At 44.4% G+C, this 13170-nt stretch overlaps 1 non-coding gene across 1 annotated transcript; it reads right to left on the reverse strand.

Annotated features, from left to right (window-relative positions):
• Window positions 1–11221: 11221 nt before the first annotated feature.
• Window positions 11222–11328, reverse strand: LOC133781184 (small nucleolar RNA R71). The gene has a single exon (XR_009869976.1). It is a non-coding gene; the product is annotated as a small nucleolar RNA R71 (small nucleolar RNA).
• Window positions 11329–13170: the final 1842 nt, after the last annotated feature.

Raw genomic sequence — 13170 nt, forward strand, 5'->3', positions numbered from 1 at the left:
CTTGGACTAATACGGCACTAGCTGCATCTTCCGTGACAGCTAGGTAAAGGAAAAGAGGCTTTCCTGCCGTTGGTTTGGCTAATATGGGCGGCTCGGCTAAATGTGATTTTAGGTCGAGGAAGGCACGTTCGCATTCCTCAGTCCACTCGAATTTCTTATTCCCCCAGAGCAGGTTGTAGAATGGCAGACACTTGTCAATAAACCGATTAAGGGCTGCCACCCTTCCTGTCAGACTTTGAACGTCCTTTCGTGACCGGGGTGAGGGCATCTCGAGTAGCGACCTGTTCTTATCGGGGTTTGCTTCTATTCCCCTGGTATTGACAATGAAACCCAGGAATTTTCCTGACGCGACCCCGAAAGTTCATTTTTGGGGGTTAAGCCTCATGCCGTATTCTCTCAATATCTTAAAGCATTCCTCCAGATCGGAAACATGGCTATCGGTAGTTTTTGACTTGACCAGCATGTCGTCAACATACACTTCCATATTCTTCCCGATCTGGTTGGTAAACATCCTATTTACCAACCTCTGGTATGTAGCTCCAGCGTTCTTCAGCCCGAAGGGCATGACCTTGTAACAATAAACGTTAGTTGGGGTCATGAAGCTAGTGTGTTCCTGGTCTACTGGATTCATGGTGATCTGATTATAGCCCGAGTATGCATCCATAAAAGACATGAGCTCGTGCCCCGCCATGGCGTCTACCAATTGGTCGATCCTTGGCAAGGGGAAGCAATCTTTGGGGCAAGCTTTGTTCAGATCGGAGAAGTCGATGCAGGTCCACCATTTCCCGTTGGGCTTTGGGACTAACACAGGATTGGCGACCCAGATCGGGAACTTTGCCTCACGGATAAAGCCGCACTTTAAGAGCCAGGCTACTTCCTCTTCTAGGGCCTCAGCTCGGGTTATTCCTAGGCGCCTTTGTTTCTGGGATTTTGCAGGCACGCTTTTATCCAAGTGGAGGGTGTGCATGATGACGCTCGGACTGATCCCTACCATGTCTTCATGAGACCAGGAGAACACATCTAGATTCTCCTGCAGAAACTTAATCAGCTCTGCCTTCCTTTCGCTATATAGGTTTTTCCCAAGCTTTACCACCTTCAAGGGATCTTGTGGATCGATGCTTACCTCCTCGAGCTCTTCGATGGCCTGGAGCTCGGATCTATCCTCCCCTATTCTGGGGTCGATATCATTATTTAAGATGATATTCTCCCCTTTGGCACTCTGAGGTTTTTCAATCTCAGGACTTGGCACAAGTTCCTGAGATTCCTCATTCCCGCCCTGGATGGTCATCGTTAACTTCCCGGGTTTTGATTTTCCCTTCATAGAAATGCTATAGCATTCCCTGGCAGCGAGCTGATCACCTCGGACCGTGCATATCTCCGAGGAAGAGGGGAATTTTAGCGCGAGGTGGCGGATGGAGGTTATGGCTTCAAACGCTATCAATGTAGGTCAGCCCAAAATAGCATTGTACGTGGCGGGACAATCGATGACCACAAACTCGAGGAGTTTCGAGACAGTCCGGGGTCCCTCTCCCAGGGTGATCACCAACTCGATTGTTCCTATTGCTGCCGCCCCTTCTCCAAAGAATCCATATAGCATCATGGAGGTGGCTTTCAACTCGGTGACAGATAAACCCATCTTTTCCAGCGTAGACCGGAACAGCAGGTTCACCGAGCTCCCATTATCGATCAGTATTCTCCTAACTCTCCGGTTAGCGAGCTGAGCGGCTATGACCAGAGGGTCGTTATAAGGGAACTAGACATGACTGGCATCTTCCTCGGTGAATATGATTAGTTGCCTCTCCAATCGTTGCTGTTTGGGTAGATGCTGCTCAGGGATGAACTCCACTCCATTATGAGCCTTAAGTTCGTTGACATATCTCTTATGGGCACCTCTGCTCGTGCCAGCCAGATGGGGGCCTCCGGAGATCGTGGAGATCTCTCCTCCTATCACAGGAGGAGGGACGTCCTGATCTATCCGAGACCCGGGCTGACTTATCGGAACTTCCGGGGCTGGTTGGCCGGCGGAAACTCTATTCCGCCCATACTGAGCCAAGGGTCCGGCTCTGATGAGAGCCTCGATCTCATCCTTCAGGTGCCTACAATCATCAGTGTTGTGTCCAATGTCGTTGTGGAACCGACAAAACTTGGAGGGGTCTCGCTTACCCTTCTGGTGCTTCAACGGTTCTGGCTTCTTCCAGGGGAGGCGAGCAGAGTTTGCTAGGAAAATGTTCTCCCTAGTGTGTGTGAGCTCGGTATAAGTCGCGTAGACTGGCTTAAATTTTTCCACGGACTTGTTCTTCTTCGGGTCGTGCTGGCCGCCCTCGCTGCTTCCTTTTCTCTTGCCTCCACCAAACTGGTTATTTTGTGTAACGGTTTGTGTCATTGTCACGACATCCGTTCCCACTCCAGCGGGCTGTTCAGGGGCCTGGCTGGTTCCCGCGGCTGATGCTCGCGCCTCCTCCAGGTTTATCCATCCCTGGGCCCTATTTAGGAATTCGTTTACGGTGCTGACACCCTTTCTCTATATCTCTTCTCAGAGTCTGCCTCCGACGAGGATCCCAGTCCTCAAGGCCATGAGCTTGGAGCTATCGTCTGCATCCCTGGCTCGAGCAGTGACGTTTGTGAATTTGCTCAGGTAAGCTTTCAAAGGTTCGTCAGGCTGCTGTCTTACGTTCGCCAGGGTGTCGGCTTTGACGCGGGCAGCCTGAGAAGCTTGAAATAACCTCTTAAAGTTGGAAGAAAAGGTTTTCCACGAGCTGATGGACTGCTTTTTACTCTGCTTGAACCATTGTCTGGCCGGCCCAGTCAAGGTGGAAGGAAATATCAAACATCTCAGCTCGGGACCAATGTTGTGGGCCATCATCAGGGTGTTGAACATACCCAGATGATCTGACGGGTCCCCGTCTCCATTGAACTTGGACAAGTGAGGCATACAGAAACCAGGTGGATACGCTGTAGCTACTATGATGGGGGCGAAGAGCTCGAGTTCGTCCCCCGAGTCGTACTCATCTTTTTCTTTTTCTGATAAGAGCTTCCTCATCAGCTCCTCCATCTGAGCCAGACGCTCAAGGGTTTGGTCGTGACTTCCTTGGTTGTTCCGGGGCTGTTCAACAGCTCCGGTTCCATGGTACGCATTAGGCGGGTTATTGTCCCTCCTATCTTGAGATAGGTTATATGGGACATTCCCGCTGTCACGTACTTCAGATAGGCCTTCCCCTTGGCGAGCACGATTGCCATTTCCAACTGGGTCTCTCTGAGAGTTTAGAGGATCTAGGAGGTCGCCCCTCGGGGCGGCTTGAGGGCATTGCGCCGAGCTCAAGCGATGGCGCAGGTCTCCGCCAGAGATGTCACTTCGACGACTCCTGGTCCAGTAACTTCCATTTGAAAAGCTCGGAACCCGCCGCTGAGGGTGAGGGTCCGGGACTTCCCTGGGCGCCCGACTACGATGGGAGGGTCCGACGGAAGGAGGATTTCTCCTGCTGCTCCCATGAGCCGGAATGTCTCGGGCTGGACGGGGAGGAGATGGGTATCTTATTGGTGAAGGAGGATGCCTGACTGGGGACGTGATCCCAGTCCCGTCAGGGCGGATTAAGCTAGGTCGCGGCCGCTCCGCTCTACCATCCTCCGCGTCCTGTGCTCGGCGGTCTGAGCGGGGTGCAAGACGGCCGGCCGGGGCGAGCTGTCGTCGCGAGCCCTCCTCGGATCTCCTTCGCGAGCTTTCTCGAGCCCTCCTAGGTGCACTCGAGGGCGGAAGTGAGCTAGGAGTTGAGGTCCGGACTGATCGGCTGAATTACTGCTCGGCCCTAGGAAGTTCCTCAAATGCGGTTTCCCGGTGGTGCAATGTGGGAGTAGAATTTGATGTTGAGGGTCTGACTGTCCGACTGGGCCTGGATCGGTTACCCCGGCGGGACTTATGAGTCTCACCATGCCTCTTTCTGACGTTAGCATCGGTTGTAAGAGGGGGTAGTCAGGCCAAAACTTCTTGAATCTGCTTGTTTTCTTTCGCCAGCTGACTCCTCAACTGTGCATTCTCCATTTCTACCGCTGTGTAGAAATCTGGGTTCGGATTGGGCGGCCGGGGAGCTGAACTTTCGGTGTCGTCTTGGCTCATTGGCTGCTTCCCTGGTCGCTGCTGAACCTCAAGGTTCTGCTCATCGGACATGGCGGCATGGTGGGCCTCCTGTCCATCACATTGGTCCGCCTCGTTACCATGTCTTGAGCGAGTAACTACCATGGTTGGGTATTTGCGATAGCACCAATCTAAAAGCTCTCAATGAAAGCACCAAACTGTTGACACGGTTCTTCGGCAACAGATAATTATATGAATAAGGAAAGGATTAGTGCTAAATGATGAACCGTAATAGATGAATGATCTCAAAGGAAGATTATAACTCGAATACTTTTTTAGGTGGTTCGAATGTTAAAATACTTCTAGTCCACCAGTCAATATTATTGATATATCTCTGATATTCCTTACAAGGTATTTCTTTACAAATTAGAAGCCAACCCTTTGCAACTCCCAGGGTCTCCATATTTATAGGGAGAGGACACCCGGGTGTTGGCAAAGGAGGTCATCCCGTGACCTTCTTACCCATCATGTCACTTCTGTGACGTTCATGATTAATTCCTAAAACTTGACACTGAAGTGTGGTCTAATCAATAGGTAAGGGGGATAATGAGCCGCATCGCCCAAACCAGTCGTGGGGTGCCTGAACACGCACGTTTATGCTGCGTGTCCGAGAATTCAGGAATGGGGCAGACACATGATGTCTGTTATATGCACGTTTACATTGCGTGGTTGACTTTATAAAGGGTCGAAGGTGCCAGCTCCAGCTCGTACCCCGAGCTTGATGTAGTCTCAGCTCGTGGTGTCCACACTGCTGATCCGATGCCTTAGTAATCTCACTAAACCTTTGGCTATCTCGAGCTAAAGAGGTAGAGACTTGTAACAGCAGCTCCGGGTATGTGGCTTCCACGTGGATGATAGAATTATGCCCTTTTCCAGCTCGCTAATAACCCGTGGATATTTAGGGCGTACAAGTAAAAAAATGATAATAATTTATTTTGTATTTCTAGAACACATATACATGAAATGGCTCATGTTCGTGATGAAATTGCTGATTGTTATCCAAAAAACAGGCATGGATGACATGGCAAGTGTTTAGTACACGTGGCTGACATCTGACAGGAGTCTTGCTCGACCATCGACCAGAAAGATATCTATGGCGCAACGGTCAATGGTTATATACGACCAGCTTGGTCATATACTCGCTATATTTGGAGAAAATCTTAGTCAGTTATAACCATACCCGAAATTATCTCTCATGATTTCCTGAGTATCCGATTATTTAGGAAATAATATCTGTAACAAATTAATGTAATCTTCCTTGAGCCTATAAATAGAGAAAGATAGCCCAAGGAAGGGGATCTTTTGGCTTTCGAATTATTGGAGATTAGAGTTTTACAAGTGTATTAGAGCTATCATATCTGATATATTGTTTTGTTCTTCAGAGGTTGGTGAAACTCATTGAACCCTAGTTCTTTGATCACTCCTTTGAATTTTATATCAATAACAGCTCAAGTGGACGTAGGTTATTACCAGATTCTGGGGCCGAACCACTACAAATTCCTGTGTGTTTTATTATTTTTTTCATCACATTCATTTCAACGTATTTGTCCACATCAAGCATATTTGACTCCGTGTCAGTTGGCCAAAATCAGGGTCAACATTCTGGTGCTTTCATTGAGAGCTTGATACAGTATCGTTGAAATATCAATGGCGAAAGCTACCAAGAAGACTGGACAAGCGCCTAGCCCTGCACCATCTCACCCGCCTCCTCCTCCTCCAAACGTGACTGAGGATAAGCCACATTTGGAATTCGATGAGTAAGAAATGGATTCCGAGATGCTGAGGAATACCCTGGGGGTATTGCAGGATGAACTGGCCAATCTGAGGGCCAGCCAGGAAAGTGCTGCCGAGATTATGGCGCGGCAGCAACAAGAGATTGAACGACAATGCCTGGAACTGAGTGAAAGGCAGGCGGAGATGGACCGTCACCAGAGGGAGGCCATGGTAGCCCTCGAAGCAACCCTACAGCTGGCTAGGAACCAGGTTGCACCTGCCTCGTAGCCTAATCAACCAACGAATGGGCCGCCCCAAAGGGGTCCAAATCCTAGCCCGCCTATCCACCCCTCGAGCCCCCAAAGGCCCGAGCAGCCACCGGTGCCTCAGGACGATGTCCCGCTAAGGGACCCTGAGGCACAGCCTCCATCCCAAGCTGGTCGCGGCAATCCCCCGCAACCAAGGCAGAATAGGGCCGGGCAGCCGCCTCGCAGTCCTAGATGCCATAGGGGCGACGAGCCAAACCCTCCGAGCAGAGGACAGCGTCCTCCTGGCAACAGAAGGAACTCAAAGACATGCTCTATGGTCCGAGGCCCCCCACGGCATGATAATGCACAGGGACCTACCGACCAACGCAGGCCACCCTCTAACGCTCGGGAGGTTCCAGCCCAGGAAGGCAACCGAGGGAACAGTCGATCCCATCGTATCCAATCAAGGTTCAAAGATGGCCATGATTATAATGAGGCCGACTCAGGCAGAGGAAACGCCGGTCGAAGAAACGAGGAAAGAGGTGGGGGCAGAAGCCTACCACCTAGGGATGACCAACCCGAAAGACGGGACGCTGGGGGGCAGCCCAGACAAAATAATGTCTTTGACCGGCTCGGAGTTAGCGAGCAGCAGAGGAGAGACGAGGATTTAAGAGACGTACTCAACAATCGCCGGGAATGGCACGACGAGTACGTTCCCCCAGCACCAGAGGCCCCGGCGATTCCTAGCGCTGTGCAGGCCCAGATAGATGCCCTCAACCAGGCAGTGCAGCAGCTGGTCGAGGGAAGAACATCTTATATCGACCACGATAGGAGAAAGGGCACTCCTTTAGTCCAGAGGATAGCTATGGCAGAAACTCCTGGCAAGTTTAAGATGCCTACGCTTCCGAACTTTGATGGGTATGGTGACCCGGTATCTCACGTCAACAAGTTTGAGATACAAATTGACATTCAGAAAGTGTCTGAAGACGCTCGGTGCAGGATCTTCCCTGCAACACTTTCTGATGCCGCACAGGAGTGGTTTTTCAAATTCCCTCCTGCAAGTATAGTTTCCTGGGAAATGTTCGTGAAGGAATTTTACGGACAGTTCTATGTGGGTCGTGTGCACCCGATTGAGGCAAATCAGATGGTCAAAATACGCCAGCAAGACGGAGAACCACTGAAGGACTACGTCCAGCGTTTTATGCGAGCAGCTGCTGGAGCGAAAACAGTGGGAGATGAAGGCAAGATGATGGCCATAACTGCTTGTTCAAATCGCTTGTCCTAAAAAGTTTATCTTTTCTCATTTGAGCGTAAACTGCTACATTTCCAACTCCAAGAGTGTAATCCTTCCCATACAATACTTTCAATGCCCGTGAGGAATTTGGAGTTGAGATCTTTATACTTTTGAGATTTTTCGATACTATTTGTGTTATGACTTGTGAGAAAAAGAATATGGTTTGGTGCACACACACACAACTCTAAAATCGCAACTATAGTAGCTTAGATAGTAATTTCTGACCTCTTGCTGATAATTTGAAAATGCTTAGATGATTTTGCTTGGTTTGACTTGATTATTCAACTTGACAATTTTCTTTTTCGCTTGAACTGCTAGGGACTAGCAATAAGCTGGTTGGGGGTTGTGATTAGTGCTCAAAAGATGTCATTTTATCAAGTTTAAGTTCAAATTAAATTAAGTTTTGAATAATATTTTCTTGAATTTATTATGATATATTCTTTAAATGGAAAATATTAGTTTTAATTTAATTTAAATGAATTATAATGCATTTGAGCCTAATTAAAAGAAAAAAAATATAGAAAAGAAAAAGAAAAGAATTAAACTTGAAAAATGAGAGCTGAAAAATGATATTATTGTAGTTAACTTCTTTTTTTGTTGTTTCATTTGAAGCCCAATGAAGGCCCACGGTTCCAGGCCCACGGTTCCATATTCCTTCCCAGCCCGAGCCGAGCCGCCTGAGAGCCGAGCCGAGCCGCCGAGCCTCCCTGCCGAGCCACCGCCTGCCAGCCTCCCTGCCAGCCAATATCGCCCTGCCACGTCGCCGCCAACAGCTCCTTGCACCCCTTCAATCTCACGCCTCCTTCAGCTCCATCAATTAGCACTTCTATGTGACCTTGTTTCCCTCCAGGCCCAAAGGCCCAATCCGCCCAAGCTTCAGCAAGCTCCAAGCTCCCACGTGACCCAACTTCCAGCAGCCCAAATCCATTTTTCTCCTCTCCTAGCTAGTGCCTACGTGGCACCCCCTCATTGGCTGAAAGTGGGTCAAAACCCTCTTGTGTCACCAGCCATATTTTGTGGGTATTGGGTTTGTAAAATTGCCATTTTGAGCTTTAAAGCTCATGTTTTTGTGGTATTTTAGAAAAGGAGCATTTTGACTATACACAAAAATAGCTAGGGTAATATTAATAATAAGATTTGATTTTTCAAAATCATATCTTATTATTAATATTTCAGATTTATTTTGTAAACCCCATTTTGTTGTTTAATTTCTTTTTAGTCCTTTTCTCCATCTATAAATAGGGACACTCTCTTCACATTTGGTATGTAATTTTTAGAGTAGATAAACTATAGCAAAATTTCCACTCACTTTCTTCTCATATTTTCTTCTTAGAATTTTGTGAGAATCATGAGCATAATGGCCTAATCTTCCTAGGAAGGTTAGGGATGATTCCATATGCAAGTGATGTTATTTTGCTACTTTGATTTACTATGTTCTTAATGTAATATATTTGAGTTATTTATGTTCTTTCATCTCTATCTTTATTTTGCTATCTTTATTTACTTATGCTAATAGTATATAGGATTAGTCATGCTCTTTCTATGTGCTTCTAATTAGTAAAAGTAATATTGATACATAATTTTATGTCTAATCTTCTATTGCATTATTGCCCTTGGGTATTTTGTCATTTTTAGATTTTTCATAAGATTAACATTGTGCTTTTAAAGTAAAGAACTTTATAACTCAAATGAACTTTTGTTAGAAAAACTATGGACTTTAATGTTAGATTTTCCAAGTAAATGTTGGGATGTGAACTATTTACTTGTGTATTTTTGTAAATCAAGTAACCAAGTAACTAAACAAGCATATGGATGATTCTTGAAACCTTTCATTTTCTCAAACTCTTGATTACATCTTACCTTTATTTCACTTATCTTATTTCATCACTTTATCAAAATACAATACCAAAATCTCAAACATCTTTCCATTTACAATATTATTTATTTCTTGTTACTAACTTTTTGTGCTATTTTCTACTAACCTTTTGATTTTAGGTTACCTCCTTGTGGATCGACCGCCCGATCTTACTACAACTACCGCTTAGTGTAGTCACATTTTGGGCGTTAAACAAATTTTGGCGCCGTTGCCGGGGAGGTAATTTTCAAAGGTTTAGTGAAATTTTTACAAAAATATTAGTAACTTTATTTGTGTTTTTGTTGAATAAATATTGTGTTAGTATAGTTTTTATTATTTACTAATTTTTAATTAATTATTATAATTATAACAAAAAAAAAAAAAAAAACAATCATAAAAACAAAATTTCCTTTATTTATATATATACCTTTTCTTTTTCTTCTCTCTTTTCTTTCTTTTTCTTTTCTTTTTCTTTCTTTTTTTTTATTCTTTTTTTTCGGTACAATATATATATATATATTTATATTATAAACATTCATATATATATATATATATATACATAACTATAAAAAAAAAATCCAAAAAAAAAAAAACATTTATATATTTATTCTTATCTTTTTCCTTTCTTTTTAAATTTCCTTTCTTTTGTTTAAAAAAAAAAAAAAAAAAAAAAACCATATATATATTTATATAATCACTTTTTTTTTCCTTTTTAATTCATTCCTAGTCTATTTTTCTTTCTTAATTTCTATTATATTTTTTTTTGTTTAATACATATTAAAAAAAAAAAAAAGATTAAGCTTGTTATTCTATCTTCACTTTAATTATCTTTTCTTTATTTTTTATTTTTTTTGTTTTTTTTTATTTTGTTGCTTAGTTTAGGCTTTTACTTTCTTTGCCTTAGTTTTCCTTAGGATTTAGGTTTTAAAAAAAAAAAAAAAAACATAAAATTGCATAAAATTGTCCATAAAATTTCATTCATAAAACACTTAGTATTGGGAACAATTGTGTAATATTACAAATGGTAGAAACCGATATTGTTCTGTCTAGAAAGATTGGTTGTTAAATAAGGTTTGTGATAGCGTTACCCTCCACACTTACCTGGGAACCTCGGGGAGTTCTGTCTAGGCAAGTGTGGGCCTAAAGCGGTACCTTGACAACCTTCCCAATCGGCCTGGGAACATTTCGAGCATCTACCTTTGCACTATTACATTGTTGAACTTATTACTATAAGAAAACCAAGCTTGTTTTGTCAAAATAAGCAATTTCACTTTGCTTAAAGGTTATTTGGTCGAAAAGGTTGACTTGTGATCCACCATACTTACTCAGTAACCTCGGGGAGTTCTAGTAAGGCGTTGGAGATCACCTGAAAACCTCCAATTCTACCTGGGAACAAGTTTAACAAAAAAAAAAAAAAATCAATCAAAAAAAAAAAATAAAAGAAAAAGACATAAAATAAATCTAATTCTGATTTCCGAGAGTGGATGAATCATCACGAAACTTCCAGTGACACTTCTTCCAATTCATCTGCCACTCCTACCGGAACTCCTTCCACCATTCCTGCTTCTCCACAAACTTTCGCTGATAATAACCCATTCGCAATGGCTCGCAATGATGAAATCCAGCCAAGAACTCTCAATGACTATCTTCATCCTACTCGCACTTCCACGCCTTCATGCATTATCTTCCCTCCTAATATGCCCGCATTAGACTTTAAACCTGGCATGATTCAACTCTTGCCTACATTTCATGGAATGGAAAACGAAAGCCCATACGTGCATATTAGAGAATTCGAGGAGGTGGTAGCCACGTTCTATAACCGAGCCGACAATGCCGATGCTGTGCGACTGAAGTTCTTCCCTTTCTCCTTGAAGGACAAAGCCAAAAGCTGGTTGTACTCTTTGAGACCTAGGTCGATTGGAACATGGGAGGAGATGACCAAATCTTTCTTTCTGAAACACTTCCCCAGCCATAAGACCAACAGTCTAAAACGACAGATTTCCACATTCTCCCAAAAAGACAATGAAACGTTCTATCAAGTCTGGGAAAGATTCAAAGATCTGTTAAATCAGTGCCCGCACCATGGCTATGAGAACTGGCGCTTGGTCAGTTACTTCTATGAAGGCCTCACGAGTCGTGAGCGCCAGTTTGTAGAGATGCTATGCAATGGTGAATTCCTCGAAAAAGAGCCAGACGATGCTCTTGAATATCTCGAAGAAACTGCAAAAAAGTCTCACACCTGGACTGGTCCAAGTGCTACTGACAGCACCAACTGACACAAACCATCTGGGATCTATCAACTTCGAGAAGAGGATAGTATTAAGGCCCAACTCGAAGCTTTGAAAAAGCAGTTTGAGGTCTTAATGACGAAAACTGGGCAAAAGTCGCACATGGTCGCTCAAGCGGAACCGCAAGAACCTTGCTTTGTTTGTGGAGGGACGGAGCACTTAGCTAAGGACTGCTTAGCTTTGAATGAAATGAGGGGGGTTTATGAGGAGCAATGCAATGCCTTAGGGGCATATAACAAGCCATTCTCCCATACGTACAACCCTGGTTGGAGAAACCACCCAAATTTCAGTTGGAGAGATTCCAACCAAGCTCAATCGTCTGGAGGCCAATGGAGAAATAAGCAACAAGTTCAACCATCAAAGGCGTATTCTGCACCTCATTACAATGCTCATCCACAACGAAATTCTCTCGAGAATACTCTTCAAGCATTCATGGAGGAACAATCCAAACTGAATCGTCAAATGATGGAAGAAATCAAGGAAATGAAATGTCAATTCTCAAAATTGACTGAATCCTTGGCCATTCCTGAAAAAGGCAAACTTCCTTCCCAACCGAAATTCAATGTTCAAGGCCAACACATGGCCCAATCTTCTGATCAAAATGTCAAGGAAGTAAATGCCATCACGACGAGAAGCGGTAAAACTTTGCCAGACCCACCCATAAAATCCAAGTCTCCCAGTATTCCAAAAGTCCTTCCTGAAAATCCACCACTCAATGCCACTCCAAAAATACCATTTCCCCAGGCTTTGAAACCTGCTGGGAAACTTCCTGATAACCGAGCTGAACTCCTTGAGCACTTGACACAAGTGAAGATTAATCTTCCTTTGCTTCACATCATTAAACAAGTGCCCGCTTATGCCAAAATCATCAAGGATCTTTGTACTGCAAAAAGGAAGCACCATGTCAAGAAGACTGCTTTCTTGACCGAGCAAGTGAGTGCGGTGATTGAACAAAAGACACCGCCAAAATACAAAGATCCCGGTTGTCCCACCATTTCTTGCCAAATTGGGACCCATGAAGTCAGCCAAGCCTTACTTGATCTTGGCGCGAGTGTCAATCTCATGCCTTACTCTGTATACTCGCAACTCGGTCTTGGAGAAATGAAGCCAACATCTGTTGTACTACAGCTTGCTGATCGTTCCACCAAAAAGCCTAGGGGTATCGTTGAGGATGTATTGGTTCAAATTGAAAAATTCTATTACCCCGTGGATTTTCTTATTCTTGATACCCAATCTGTGGTGAACATGGAGTCTAAAATTCCTATTATCCTCGGAAGACCATTCCTTGCTACTGCAAATGCTTTGATCAATTGTCGGAATGGTCTAATGAAGATATCGTTTGGAAACATGACTCTAGAAGTCAATATCTTCCACATCGGGAAACAACCCCGAGAAGATGATGAATGCTATCAAACATTCATGATTGACTCTTTAATTCCCGAGGAGGTTCAATTGCGCAACAACTTTGATAATCTTGATGAACTCCTCCTTTTGTCCGACAACGAAAGTCCAAACTCTATTGAGTCTACTCTTGCAATATCAGATCGCATAGACTCACGCCATAGAAGGACTCAATTTTGGCAACCTCGCTTTGAAGAGCTACCTCGCGAGAAGGCACAGCCGAAAACTTCAGCCGAAGAGGT

This window comes from Humulus lupulus, chromosome 5 (genome assembly GCF_963169125.1).
Source record: "Humulus lupulus chromosome 5, drHumLupu1.1, whole genome shotgun sequence".
Lineage (NCBI taxonomy): Eukaryota > Viridiplantae > Streptophyta > Magnoliopsida > Rosales > Cannabaceae > Humulus > Humulus lupulus.